Source organism: Microcebus murinus, chromosome 6, assembly GCF_040939455.1.
Source record: "Microcebus murinus isolate Inina chromosome 6, M.murinus_Inina_mat1.0, whole genome shotgun sequence".
In the NCBI taxonomy this organism is placed as follows: domain Eukaryota; kingdom Metazoa; phylum Chordata; class Mammalia; order Primates; family Cheirogaleidae; genus Microcebus; species Microcebus murinus.
In genome coordinates this window covers 58310519-58322963 of record NC_134109.1, presented here as the reverse complement: position 1 = coordinate 58322963, position 12445 = coordinate 58310519, and the positions used below count along the sequence as shown (strand labels likewise).

Sequence of the window (12445 nt, the reverse complement as noted above, 5' to 3'; positions counted from 1 at the left end):
TGTTTGCTTCTCTTATTGTAAATGGTTTCTTCTCATTCATATTTCACAGAAGAAGATGTGGTGTTAATGAAATGGCTAATAAGCCAAAGACTGTGGTTCAGCTACGCAGTCTTGTTCAAATCAGCCCAAACTATTTAGACTGACATTTTTTACCCAAGTCCCAGAAATGGATTTTTAATTTTATTTTTACAGTATCTATAATCTAAAATTAAGGTGATTCAAAATAAAATTATTTTCTGAAATATTGTATTTCATCTAGTTTACATAAGATTCAGCAGACCTTAAAATCTGTTTCTTTGAGAAAATAAGGGGGAAAAATGGGCAAAGAATAAGCAATCCTTATGCATTAAATGTTATTTGTAAGACACTTCGGTTTTACTGAAAGAAGTCATTAAATTTGGATTGCCAATACAAATATGATTATATATGTTTTCTAAATAAAATGTTATTATGTTGTAACTGAACTCATCCATTTATTGTTTGTTTACCTAATGCTCAAATGCATGTTTTATTCATAGATGTCTGGGAGAAAAAAATTTTGCTTGATAATCACACCGAGCATATTTAACAAAAGCGATTCTCCTTTTATTAGTGAACAAGTTTAAGCAGAATAATTTGATTTTTTTTCCATTTAGTTAATTCAGACTTGCAGGATCCTTAGCTTACAGCTTTTGTTTCTCCTCCTGCTGCCTTTTATTCCTTTAATGTATGCATGCCTATCCACTGATGGGAAAATATCATTTCCTGAAACTCTTCCTTTTTCTTTCTTGACTATTCTCTCAGTCGATTTCTAGTTTTGGTTAGTTTTCACTAGTTAGTTCTGGCAAATCATTTATGTACTAGACAGATGAATTGAAGCCAAGTAAATAGTTCATTATCCTGTTGAAGATTTTAAACTCTCTTTCCTTAGAGTGAAATTGAATTCTAAATGTATTTACTCTTTCCTTTAAAAATAAATAATATTTATATTTTTAAAGCAATTAAAACTTGAATAGGATAGAAAATTATCCAGAAAGTAAAGATTTATTAATATTTATGAAATTGTTTCCTTTACCAAAAAAATTTTTAACAAAATGTTGGCAACTTTAGCAGTTGATAATGGCCTTGTATTGAATTTAGCAACTTTATTTCTATCTATTAGAAAGCAACATTAAATGTAAACATTCTCTTAAATGAACTCAACCAGTTTACAGTAGATTATTTTTACCTTAATACAATATGCAGCTAAAAGCTTTTAATGATCTATAAAATTGAAATTCATGTAAGTCTTAAGCTATAAAAATAAATGTCAATGAATCATGTGTGAGGGATTTGTAATTAATTGCTAAACTATTAAAAGAATATTTTATAATATAGCTAAGAACTTGGATTATTTTAGTTCCCAACCTGTATAGCTTGGTCGTATGCCAAACAAAATAATAATTGAAATAATATATGATTTCTAAATGAATTAATTAATGTTATTTGGCTCTAAGGTTTTCCTTTGTTTTGTTTTGTTTTATTTTAACTGCATAACATCCTGCTTAAGAGCACTACCTGGAAACATTCTAAAGTTACATAATTTTTCTTAACTCCCAAATTAGGAAAACTATAGAAAAATAATAAAACTGTGCCCCTAGACATGTTACCCAAAGTGAGCTTCAGAAGTTGCTCATAACTGCTTTTATAATATTATTTTTTAAAGATGCTATTTATTAAAGACTAGCCTTATATTAGTTATAAAGTTCATTACGTTTTAGGGTTTGTTTCTGATTTTGTAACCTAGGTAACTTTTACAACCAAGAGCTTACTTAGCCAACAACTTTCTATTAAGCAAATTTCTTTATAGATTTTCTTTAAGCTCTTCGTTTTAAAAGGTGCCTTTGTCCTAAAACTAAGCATATGACATTCCTGGCCCCTAAGAAAACTTTTGAGAAATTGAATAACAGTGAGTAAATCTGATATTCCATTCACTCATATTTGTTTACTTCTTTAAAAATAAAATGATTTTAAAAAATAAAGAACTTGGATTTTTTTCTTAAGACTTTAAGTGAATGAGAATTGAGTCTAATAAAGTACCACTGAGGTTGGAGTAGCCACTGAATTATTATCTGGCAGAAGAATGTGAGTTCTATTTTGCTTGAACCAATTATTTTTATCAAATGACTTTTCTACTTAAATTGTTTGCTTTAACAAATGCTGATTTTAGAGATAAGCAGAGTTATTGTAATGTGCATTTTAGACCATTATTATTTAAATTCCTATAAATCAAAGTAGATGTAACAGAGCCAATTTCAGGTTATTTATGGAAACTGTTTTTCATTGGAGCAGTTAAGATTTGTAGCTAATGCTCCAATCCTAACAGGCAAATTTATCAAATGTTTAATATTTAAACACAAATATTATTGTCTTTAATAGGCTCATTAGTAAGAAGAAGACTTATATCCTAACATTGCCCTTTTTTTCTGTATTTGTAAGATACAGATGAGCGTTCTAAATAAAGTGTTTGTCATCAAAGCTGTCTCTGTAAGGCAGTAGAAAGAGTAAATTTTCTAAAGAGAGCCTGGCTAAGAAACACTCCTCCCACAAAGTAGATAAAATCTGTTCAAGGAAGAGGACAAAGAAAAAAGTTTAGTGCCAGAGAGAAGATAGATCCTTGAAACTATTATTTTTTTTTCTTTCTACAGAAACATAATGAATATTCAAGAAAAAATATTTAGCAATAAGTTTTTTTGGTGGGGAGAGAAAAACATCTTGCATGATGTGGGAGGAAAAAATATATAGACTGAAACAAAATAAGCAAAAAGCAAAACAGTCAAAGCTGGACTGTATTTGTTTTCTTGTAAAGTATATTTCCTTTTGTCAAGAGATGACTGCATAGTTTGGAGAGTAAATTATTTCCATCAGTGAGTTGTATTTTATAAACTTAGGAGAATGCATCACCTACTTAATTTGGAAGACAATTCTCTTATTAATAGCACTGGTTTCACAGCTAGTTTTGCCTTTAAAAAGGGTGCCTGCTAGACATTCACAAAATAGCATTTATGAGGAAGTAAACAACAACAAACTATTGTCAAGAGGTACATATTTCTGATTTAAGTTAAACATATTTTTAAGAGATTCTTACAAATCTGTTTTGAAGCACTTCAGTGGCCCAGAGGGAGTTCTACCTTTAATATGAGAAGAGAAGGTAACAAAGAATCTGCCAAAAAGGAAAAAAAAAGGTAGGAGGCAGGGAAAGAAAAAGACGTTGTTTATAATGAACAGACTATGAACTTAAAAATATGACAGAAGCACTATTTTTCCTAGTAGAACAATTTCTGAGTATAATAAATGGAACTAAAGCAAAACTTTTCTGGGTAGATCAGGCATTGAATGAATTACAGAAATAGAATAACATTAAGTATTGCATATTCTTTTAAGACATGTATGATGTATTTACATGTATGATGTTAATGTAGTTAACCTAGTTCAGTATTCTGTTTATATGAAAAAACTATAATGTAGTACTTCATTATTTATAGTGTACTAATTAATCATTCATAGGATAATTGTTGAACAGCCCAGGAAAAGCCCAGTTATCTTTCACAAGTACAACAGCCATTCATAAAGCATATAATAACTCAAATTCATAATCTAAATTTTATTTTCAAAAACCAATATTTTTTCTGATGTACAAATATGTATAAAATTAAAACAGGAAAACAAGATTATCCCCCCCAAAATACAGATAAAATAACATTTGGGGATTTTTAAGATCTTATTCTCATAAAAGTGACTTAAAAATGATTACTAGAAAGAATGGTTAAAATACATCATATACTTTAATGAGTCAAATATTTATTTTCAGTCCTTTTTGCATCAAGACTGTGGGAAATTTGTATTATGAAGATCAGATGGTGCACTGATGTGAGAAATGTTGCAAAGCATCCTGTCGATTGGTTCTAATTAACTGCAATGCTCTTGTGTTCTCAGTTTTAGCTGGCACACACTACACAATGCCTTTTATTTTGCTTTGAATGGATTGTTACTTAAAAACAGCTGATCTCAATATCCACAGTATTTGGGTTTTTTTTAATTTTTAAAAATTTCCCTGCAATATTTTCTTTTCAATTTTAAAATATAAATTTGAAAATATTTCTAAACCATAAAGTATATCAGTTAAATTAATAGCACTTGTGTGGCCTTTCACATGTATTTTGCATGTTCTTTAGTACGTGACTATATTCTCAAACCACATTTCAATTCTTCATTAAAAGTTATACATCTGAGCAATGGTTGAAGCAGAAGATTCTGAAAAGCTATTTAGAGCATGCTGCTAATTTTTTATTTAAATTTTTTTAAAATCAGACTGCCAAATAGAACAGAATTAAAACATGGAACCATGAACAAGCAATAGGAAGGATTCCAGAATTTAAAGTATTAAATAAATTTTTTTGCACTCACCTTTCTCTGATGATTTAAGCTCAAGCAGCCCTGACAGAGAGAAGTCATGAATTTTCATCAACTTCACACATATCATACATTTAAAAACATTTTGATTTGCCCTGGGACCCCTGCATGTCTCTGAAGCACAGTAACAGTGCTGTGATGTTTTGTAGGTACAAACCCTATGAACTCTCAGAGCTCAAGAAGATATACTACTAATGTAAACAAGCCCTTAAGTGAGGGGAGGAAAAAAGCATTAAATAACAGGAAGTTTCCAGAGAAATGCAGAATTCAAAATAAGAAGGCTATTACTAGAAACGGCACACTTTCAATAATTTTAAAGGCCACAATTTTATCCACACACTAGTTTTTTGAGAACATGCAATTATTTGACCCAAGAAATAGAATCATTTTAGACAGGAAAAGTCATAACCTAAAAATTAGAGCTAAATCATTCATTTAGCCTAGTAGACCTTAAAAGTGATTAAATGGTCCTCTTTTTGTTCATATGAGGATAAAATACGACTCATGTGAGTAGGCCACTATTTCAAAACAGCTACGGACATCCTTCCTCTTTCCAGGAGGAAGGCTAACTGTATTATGTGTAGTGCAATCAAAATAGAATTTTCCTAAATTTGATCTATCTTCCAAATATTTCTGGCCCTCTTAAAATTGTGAAAAAATCATCAAGATGAGGGGAGAAGTAAACATTAAGAGAGATTAACAAGTGCAAAGTTATAAATCATAGAATGATAAAAAGTGGCATTACAAATAATTTACACCCTGTCCCTCATTCTACAACTGAGGGAAACTGTGGCCCAAAAAGGTAAAGTGACTTTCCCAAGGTCTTATAAAGAAGATGTAAAGCTAAACTAGAAGCACATCTCTTGACTCCTGATAGCACTCTTTCTACCACACTACACAGTCTTTCAATATAGTGACAGAAATGTCCACTCAGGTAGGTGCCAATCATACAATTGAGTAAAACAATGTGTGTGTGTGAAAGGTATGTGCAGTTCATTCCAAATTAACCAGCCATCTTCACCCAGTATGAACAGCCCTTTTCTTTAAAAAGCTCTTTTTTGAAAAATATTTTTATGCCTTCATTTTTGCCAGGCTTTGAGGATTTATATCTATTTAAGGAAAGTACTCTTGTGCCAAGCAGGCAGTTGAAAATAATCACCATATAGCCTCACTGTTACTAGTTTGCCCTCACTTTCAATCCATTCTTCTTCACTCTGCTGACTTCATGGCCTTTCTAAAATGCACATCTCATCATGTTTGAATTTTTTCAATGACTTTCCATCTGCTACATAAGATAAAATCTACACTTCTTAGGCTGGCATTCAAAGGTCTTCAAAGTGTTTAGCCTGTACCACCGCTTGAGTTTCACTTCTAACACTCCCCTCACACTTCACACTCTGGCAATGTAAACTAGGTATGATTCCCGAAACATGATATGCTTTCTCCTTGCCTCAGAACCTTTGTGCGTGCTGTTTCCTCTGCCTAGAATGCCCGATAAAACCCTACTCCTCCTTCAAGAGTGAGCTCAAGCATCACCTTTTCTCCTCCTACCAAGTACAGATGTTTCTTCCCCTGGGATCCCACCACAGAACTCACATTACTCCACTCGTTGCAATGAACTGTAATTGTCTACCTACATGCCTCGCTTCCCACATACATTGTCTTTGAGGTCAGACACATATTTTTTTTTCCATGTCTAGTACTTTGCCTGGTGTAAGCATTCAGTGAATGATTATTGACTGAACAAATAAATCAACAAACAGACCACCATATTTTTTTCTGAATCACAAAATCTTTAAGTCTCAGGGTGATAGCCCTTAGTTCTTCCTTATGATGTCTAAACACATCAGCAAGATAATATTTGCACAAACCTCTGTTTTAGGTTTTTATCAACTATTTTCTCTAAGTACAATTTTTCAATCACTCTCTCCCTATACTGAATTGACCTGACTTTGGCTTCCATTTGGTGGTGAAATACCAACTGCTATCGTCATGTGAATGGAAGAGAGAATTCTCAGGTGAACAGTGGGCCACTGTTGCTCTAGATGTTGGGAAAAAACATTCATTGCCTTTTTATGACTCCATTTCTTATTAGGAACACAGTTGAAGGATTACCTGCAACCTGCTAAGACTGTAAATGCATATTTGGATAAAAGCAGAAAATGATAACAGTATCTTAATGCCAAATGAATGTTTTAAAACAGAATTAAAAAAAAAAAAAAGAGAGAGACAGGGTCTTGCTGTTTGCCCAGGTTAGAGTGCAGCGGCTATTCATACGCATGATCATAGCACATTGCAGCCTCTAACTCCTGGCCTCAAGTATTCCTCCCACTTCAGCCTCCCAAGTAGCTGGGACTGCAGTGCACACCACCATGCTTGGCTGAAAATTTTTAGTTTTAAACTAATGGAATTTGGATTTAAGTCATAGCTTATTTAGAGTTCTATTGCTGTTGGACTCTATTCAGTCTTCCCCATCTTGCTGAGCAAACACTGCCTAGATACAAATGTCTTCTTAAGGAGCCTGCTCAGCTGAAGCCAGGAATGTCTTTGGTACATATGCACACATTTTCCACCTAAAATAATACTCTCATGTTTACTGATAAAAGAATTCACATTTAAAATTAAAAAGAACTTGCCAGTATATTCTTCCTTTAACATGTAAATAATCAGACCCTCAAATCAATGAAGAGAGGCTCCATTATCTATTTCGGCTAATATAAGGCACAAGGCACCCCAACCCTGAAGGCTTCCAATCTTCTGATTTCCCCCTGACTCCACTCCTTTGGCTCTGTTGTGATTCAAGCCTACAGTCGCTACTCAAATGTGAGACATGCTCATGAAGGAACAGGAAGGGCACAGTAAGAGTAGACATTGCTCCAGTGTAATGAATTCTCCTTGGTCATTGGATCACCTTCCACAGAGCAGCCCTATATGGCACTATCATTAAAAAATCAATACTAGTTTTTAAATTCTTTTCTGGTACATGAGGCCACACTGGCCAGTTCCCAACTCTACTCCCTAAAGAACGATAGGATTTGTAACTTTATAGTTCCCCCATCACTTCAAAAGATGGTTATCCTTTAGAAACTTACAGGTCTTGGATGTGTGTGCTATGGAAGTTTAAGTCTGGAATGTAGAAAGAGAATAACTCTAAGGATTTTCCAAGTTACTGATTCTTAGAATTCATTTCACACTGAATCTGGGATTTTTCGTTTGTTTTAAACATGACAGCATTATTTTAGTTTTAATTTGCATAGGCAGGGAAATGTAGGAGACTCCTCATTGCTAACTAGCAAGTAGTGAAGACTTTTTCTGTCATTTTGAAGCAAACCCACTTAGAATTTTGACAATTTTTTGTTTACATACAAAGAAGAAAATGCTAATAATACTGTCTTATCTTTATATTTTGCATCTCAGAAAAGATTACAGCCAGGGAGGTAGTGAAAGTGTTTCACAAATTCATTCATTCAGAAAATATTTACTGAGCAAATATTATGTGCCGGGCACTATACAAGATACTGACTAACAGCAGATATACAGAGGGGAAAAAAAGAGAGAAAAAATATGGTTGGTTATAGCTCTAAATTTAAGAATATGAAATGTGACAACCTATTAAATTACATAGCATTGGAATTTCCTTTTGTCTCTGTTCTCTTGAAGAAAAAACTTCTCTGACAGGAAGTGTTAGTCAAGATGGAAAATATTCATCAGTGTAAATTTCAACTTTATTACTTAATAAGCAAGAAAAAATATACCTATGTTTCTAATTTGGGTGGGGCCATTTGAAACTTCTTCACAAACTTATAAAAAGACATGAGCTTTGGTTTTCTTAAGGATCTGAAATGAATGCATTGCATTAAAATGACTCTTAGTAACAAGAGCAAGTAATGATTTGGATTATAAGCTAATAAAAAGGGGGATAGGCATACTTGTATGATAAGGTCTTTTAAAATTCACTTTTATAGACAATCTCTATCATTCCTGCTTAAATGAACTTGGAAGATTGTTCACCATTCAGTACTGTTTAAATTATAAGGCACAAATCTGTCATCTGATTTTAAAATATGTTTCCCCTTTGGTAATGTAGATGACTAATGTGTATCTCAATTCTGTAAGAATACACTAATGTGATAATATAATTTTAGAAAAAATTAGGTTTTTTTATATCTCACATCTAGAGACCTCTTGGCATATTAGAAAATACAGTATTCTTCTAAAAATACAATTTGCTAGCCTTCCTGATCACTCATACTTCAGTGAATTATACCATTCTTTTCTGTTCAAAAAGTGCCAAAAGACTTCTCACACAAGCAAGTCCTTGGAGAAGACTTCATTGATAAAGACAGTCTACTTTTCATGGTACCTACTTGGAGAAGTTATGTCTTCACCTTCAGTGATGATAGTTCATTTTAGATCCCAAAACTACTTCCAATATAAGAGTATGACTAACGGGCTTATCCTACCAACAAAGGGAACCCAGGAAGTCTTATCTCATCCTTATGATTCTTTTATGTTACATTCCTAGATTTTACACCATCAAAAACAGAATGCTAATATTTGAGAGAGATGTGTTTTGCTTTTACAATGTCCTTGTATTCCAAATATCTACTTGCTTCATTTTGAGGTAGGGGAAAAAAAAACTATTTTCATATAATTTCAATTTCACATTTCTCTGAGAGTTGAGTGCCTAAATATTACCCATTTAGCAACAATTTCTCTATTAAAGTGAATGTTAAAAGCCAGAAGTTTGCTCTAATGACAAGAAGTGATACTACTCCAAATTTCATTAAAAGCTCTTGGTTTTTCCCCTTACTACTATCTGATAAGCACACTCTTCCTGATTTTTGTTCCCTGTTAGTAATGAAAATCCTACTTCTGTTTGAGACGGTTTTCAAAACCGGGACTATCAAGTAATGCACTTACAACCTGCTTTCCAAGGAAACTGCTTGAGAGGCCCTATGCCTAAGTCACTTCTTATTATTCCCCTTCTTACCCTTCCCAGGATTGGATTCCTCCAGTGATTTATTCCATATGTGAGGGGGAACACTTAAAACCAGGCTGACTGGTGGTCCTGCCCGGTGCTACTAAAGTTTTCCTAGTACCTTCTAGAGGCTCCTACCGGGTTTCATGAGTGATTCACTCCTCTCCATGTCTCCTGGCAGCTAAATGAGAATATTGGAGAGCTGCCAGAAGGGTAGGTAGCCAACCTGCTTGCCCTTGGTTGTGCCTGCCAGCTTTTTAATGACAGAAGTAGGGTCAAGTAAGTGAACTCACGAACTGAGGAAAGCATTCTGAGAATGCAAAGGCAGTTAATGTCCTTCCAAGTCTCAGATGGTTGGCAACCCTTGGCAGAGTAATCTATGATTTGTGGCACCTGACCCTTCCACTGTGACTGTTATCTGTGTATTCACTAGACACATATTTACAGAATCTCTCCATTAGCAAAGATGCCTTGTGTGTGATTACCCAATTGTCATGGTCACACTAGGGTTTTGATACAGTTCCTATTCACAAATGAAAAACTGCACTAAACCGCACACAGGATTGGTTTGAAGCAGGAATCCTCAATCAATAGATTGGGACTTATATGGGTAGATCTCAAAGAGATTATTACAGTACAGCCTTGCTCCCCCTCTTTCCTCACCCCAAACTGCATTCCCACCTCCCCCATTCAATCTCAATATAGAAACTCTCTCATTTATGCCCGTGAATCCTTAAAAAATTCTTAATAAAGTTAAAAATAACTAGCTATAAGAATTATCAAAAGATGTGGACCTATTTTAGATCCCACCTCAGAAAATATTGGAAAAAAGCACTACTAGCTTACACCAGTTAGTATTGCTCTACATTTACATAAAGTTTAGTATAACAAAGTACTTTTTCCTGTCTTAAAATTTTTTAGTTAAAAATACAGAGCAAGGTTGTAGGCTGGCTTTATTTTTATGGAATCAAATGCAAAGAAACATTTTTTAAAAATCTTCTCTGGGACAAGTGAACACCAGAGCATTTATTTAAAGTTTATTTAGTAGTTTAAAAAGTGGTGTCTCCTTTCCTCCCCCCAAATAAATAGCATTGAAGTCCTTTCTATTGGAATATTTCTCTTGTTTACATACTCTGTTGGATGTTCACTAGTATTAACTGAGAAAGGTGAAGCAGTAATAGGGAACTGAATCAAACTTACTAGGGAGCAAAAAAGTGGTCATGAACCAAAATGGAAAAAAAAAACCAAAAACAATAACCCAAAGTCATTATCATGTCTTGTCAATGAAGAGATTTTCTGAGTAAATAAATGTGACAAAAGTCGCATCAGATGAATGTAGGCGATCAACGCCACAGATGAAGAAATACTACTAAGGTGACCCGACTTGACAGTAACTGCAGGCGACCTTTGGGAACGGCACGGGGTTAAACTGCTGAGATGCTGTCGACCTGGGCGACTGGCCCTCCCCAGCCCGCAAGAGGCGGCGCCCATTCGCCTGGGCTTTGGGCCGCTGGGGCCTGGAGACGAGAGGCCGGAGGCCGTGGGCTTTCCGGGCCTGGAAGATCGCGGGTCCCGCCGCGCGAGGCGCGACGCTCCCGGGGCCAGTGCGGCCGCAGAGGAAGAGCTGGCGAAGAGGAGACCACTCTGCGCAGCAGGGCCCAGTGCGGACGCTCTGCCCAAGTGGGAGCCGCAGTGCGTCCCTGGGGACCGCTCCGCCAGCGCTGGCTGGAGCATCCCGACTCGCACGCGGAGGTCAAGCTGACCGCGCGGCCTCCCTGTCGCCGTGTCGCGGGGCCGGAGTCAGACGCCTTAGAAGCGCCTACTCCGTTATAAGAAGAAAGACGCCCGACCGGCGCCCACTGCCCCGAGCCCGCGCAGGGACCAGTGCCCGAGCCGGGCGGGGAAGCTCCCCACGGGAGCGGGACGTATGCGCCCCTCGGGGACGTGGAGCGGGGCACTGGGGGAGGCGGTCCCGGAGCTCTGGCGCCCGGGGCCGCTGGGCGTCATCTCCACGCGGTTCTACCCAGGCGACCCGAATTCAACCACTGCGAAGATGCTCCCGGCACTAGCGAGCAACAGAGGAAAAAAGAAGAGTTCTTTAAACGGAGGAGGGGTGGGCGTGAGGACCAGGAGAAAGCCACATGGAAAAGAAATCCCCATCTCTACCAAAACCGCTTCTAAGAAGTCCTAAGGTTTTATGCCTGGAGATTTCACTTTAAAGGCTGGAAAAAAATTATTCCACTGCTTTTAATTGAAGTAAACAAAGTGCAACAAATCCTAACTCAAATATGATTGCAGTGAGATTAGGGTCTAATTGCTTAGGGTTCAGGTGGAATCTGCGGGCTAAATCCTACAGGGCCAATCTGAATTTCACAATCATTCTGTCAAAAGGAGAGCGATGAGAGCCCACACGCTTCCTAACAAGTCATTTTTAACAGTTACAAGCTTCGCACAAAGACCACACAGGGCGTCTAAGAGATGCAAATCTAATCCCTGGTCATTCTACAGGCCTTCAACAAAGATGTGCTAAACCCTAATAGAAAAGAAATCAGTTCTCTGTCACCAGCCCCTGGCAAAATCTATTAGAGAATGGACAGAGCCGCATCTACAGCAGTTGCTGCAAAGGTTAAGGACAAGTACAAATAAGAGGGACCCAGTTTTGTTTTCCGTGTGAAATATCGGGAGAAGCTAACCCCAAATGAGTGACGGGATTCGATCCGTGGCTTCGCATTCATTTGAATGCTAGAAAAAAATAAACACACACATTAAGACTTTTGAAGACTCCGTTTCTGAATTTAGGAGCGATGAAACAAATTCGCCCAAAAGATGGAAATCTTTGCCTCCAAAGTTATCGCAGAATATTAACGGGGGAGGGAGAGCGAGCACGCGGGTGCTGGGGAAGGACGCGGGCTCAGCCTCCAGCTTTGGGGTGGCAGACTCGGGTGGCAGGAAGCGGCCCAGCTGACTTCACGAGTTGGCGCCCGGTCCTTCCCGGGGAAAGCCCAGTCCGCGGAGCCACAGTCGGGCGGGCAC

At 36.7% G+C, this 12445-nt stretch overlaps 1 long non-coding RNA gene across 2 annotated transcripts in view; it reads right to left on the bottom strand.

Annotated features, from left to right (window-relative positions):
* LOC142871480 (uncharacterized) overlaps positions 1 to 12445 on the bottom strand; it is a 34046-nt gene extending 21601 nt beyond the window's left edge. For both annotated transcript variants that reach the window (XR_012919731.1, XR_012919732.1), the window contains exon 1: positions 1 to 12445. This exon is cut by the window's left edge. This is a non-coding gene — a long non-coding RNA (uncharacterized LOC142871480).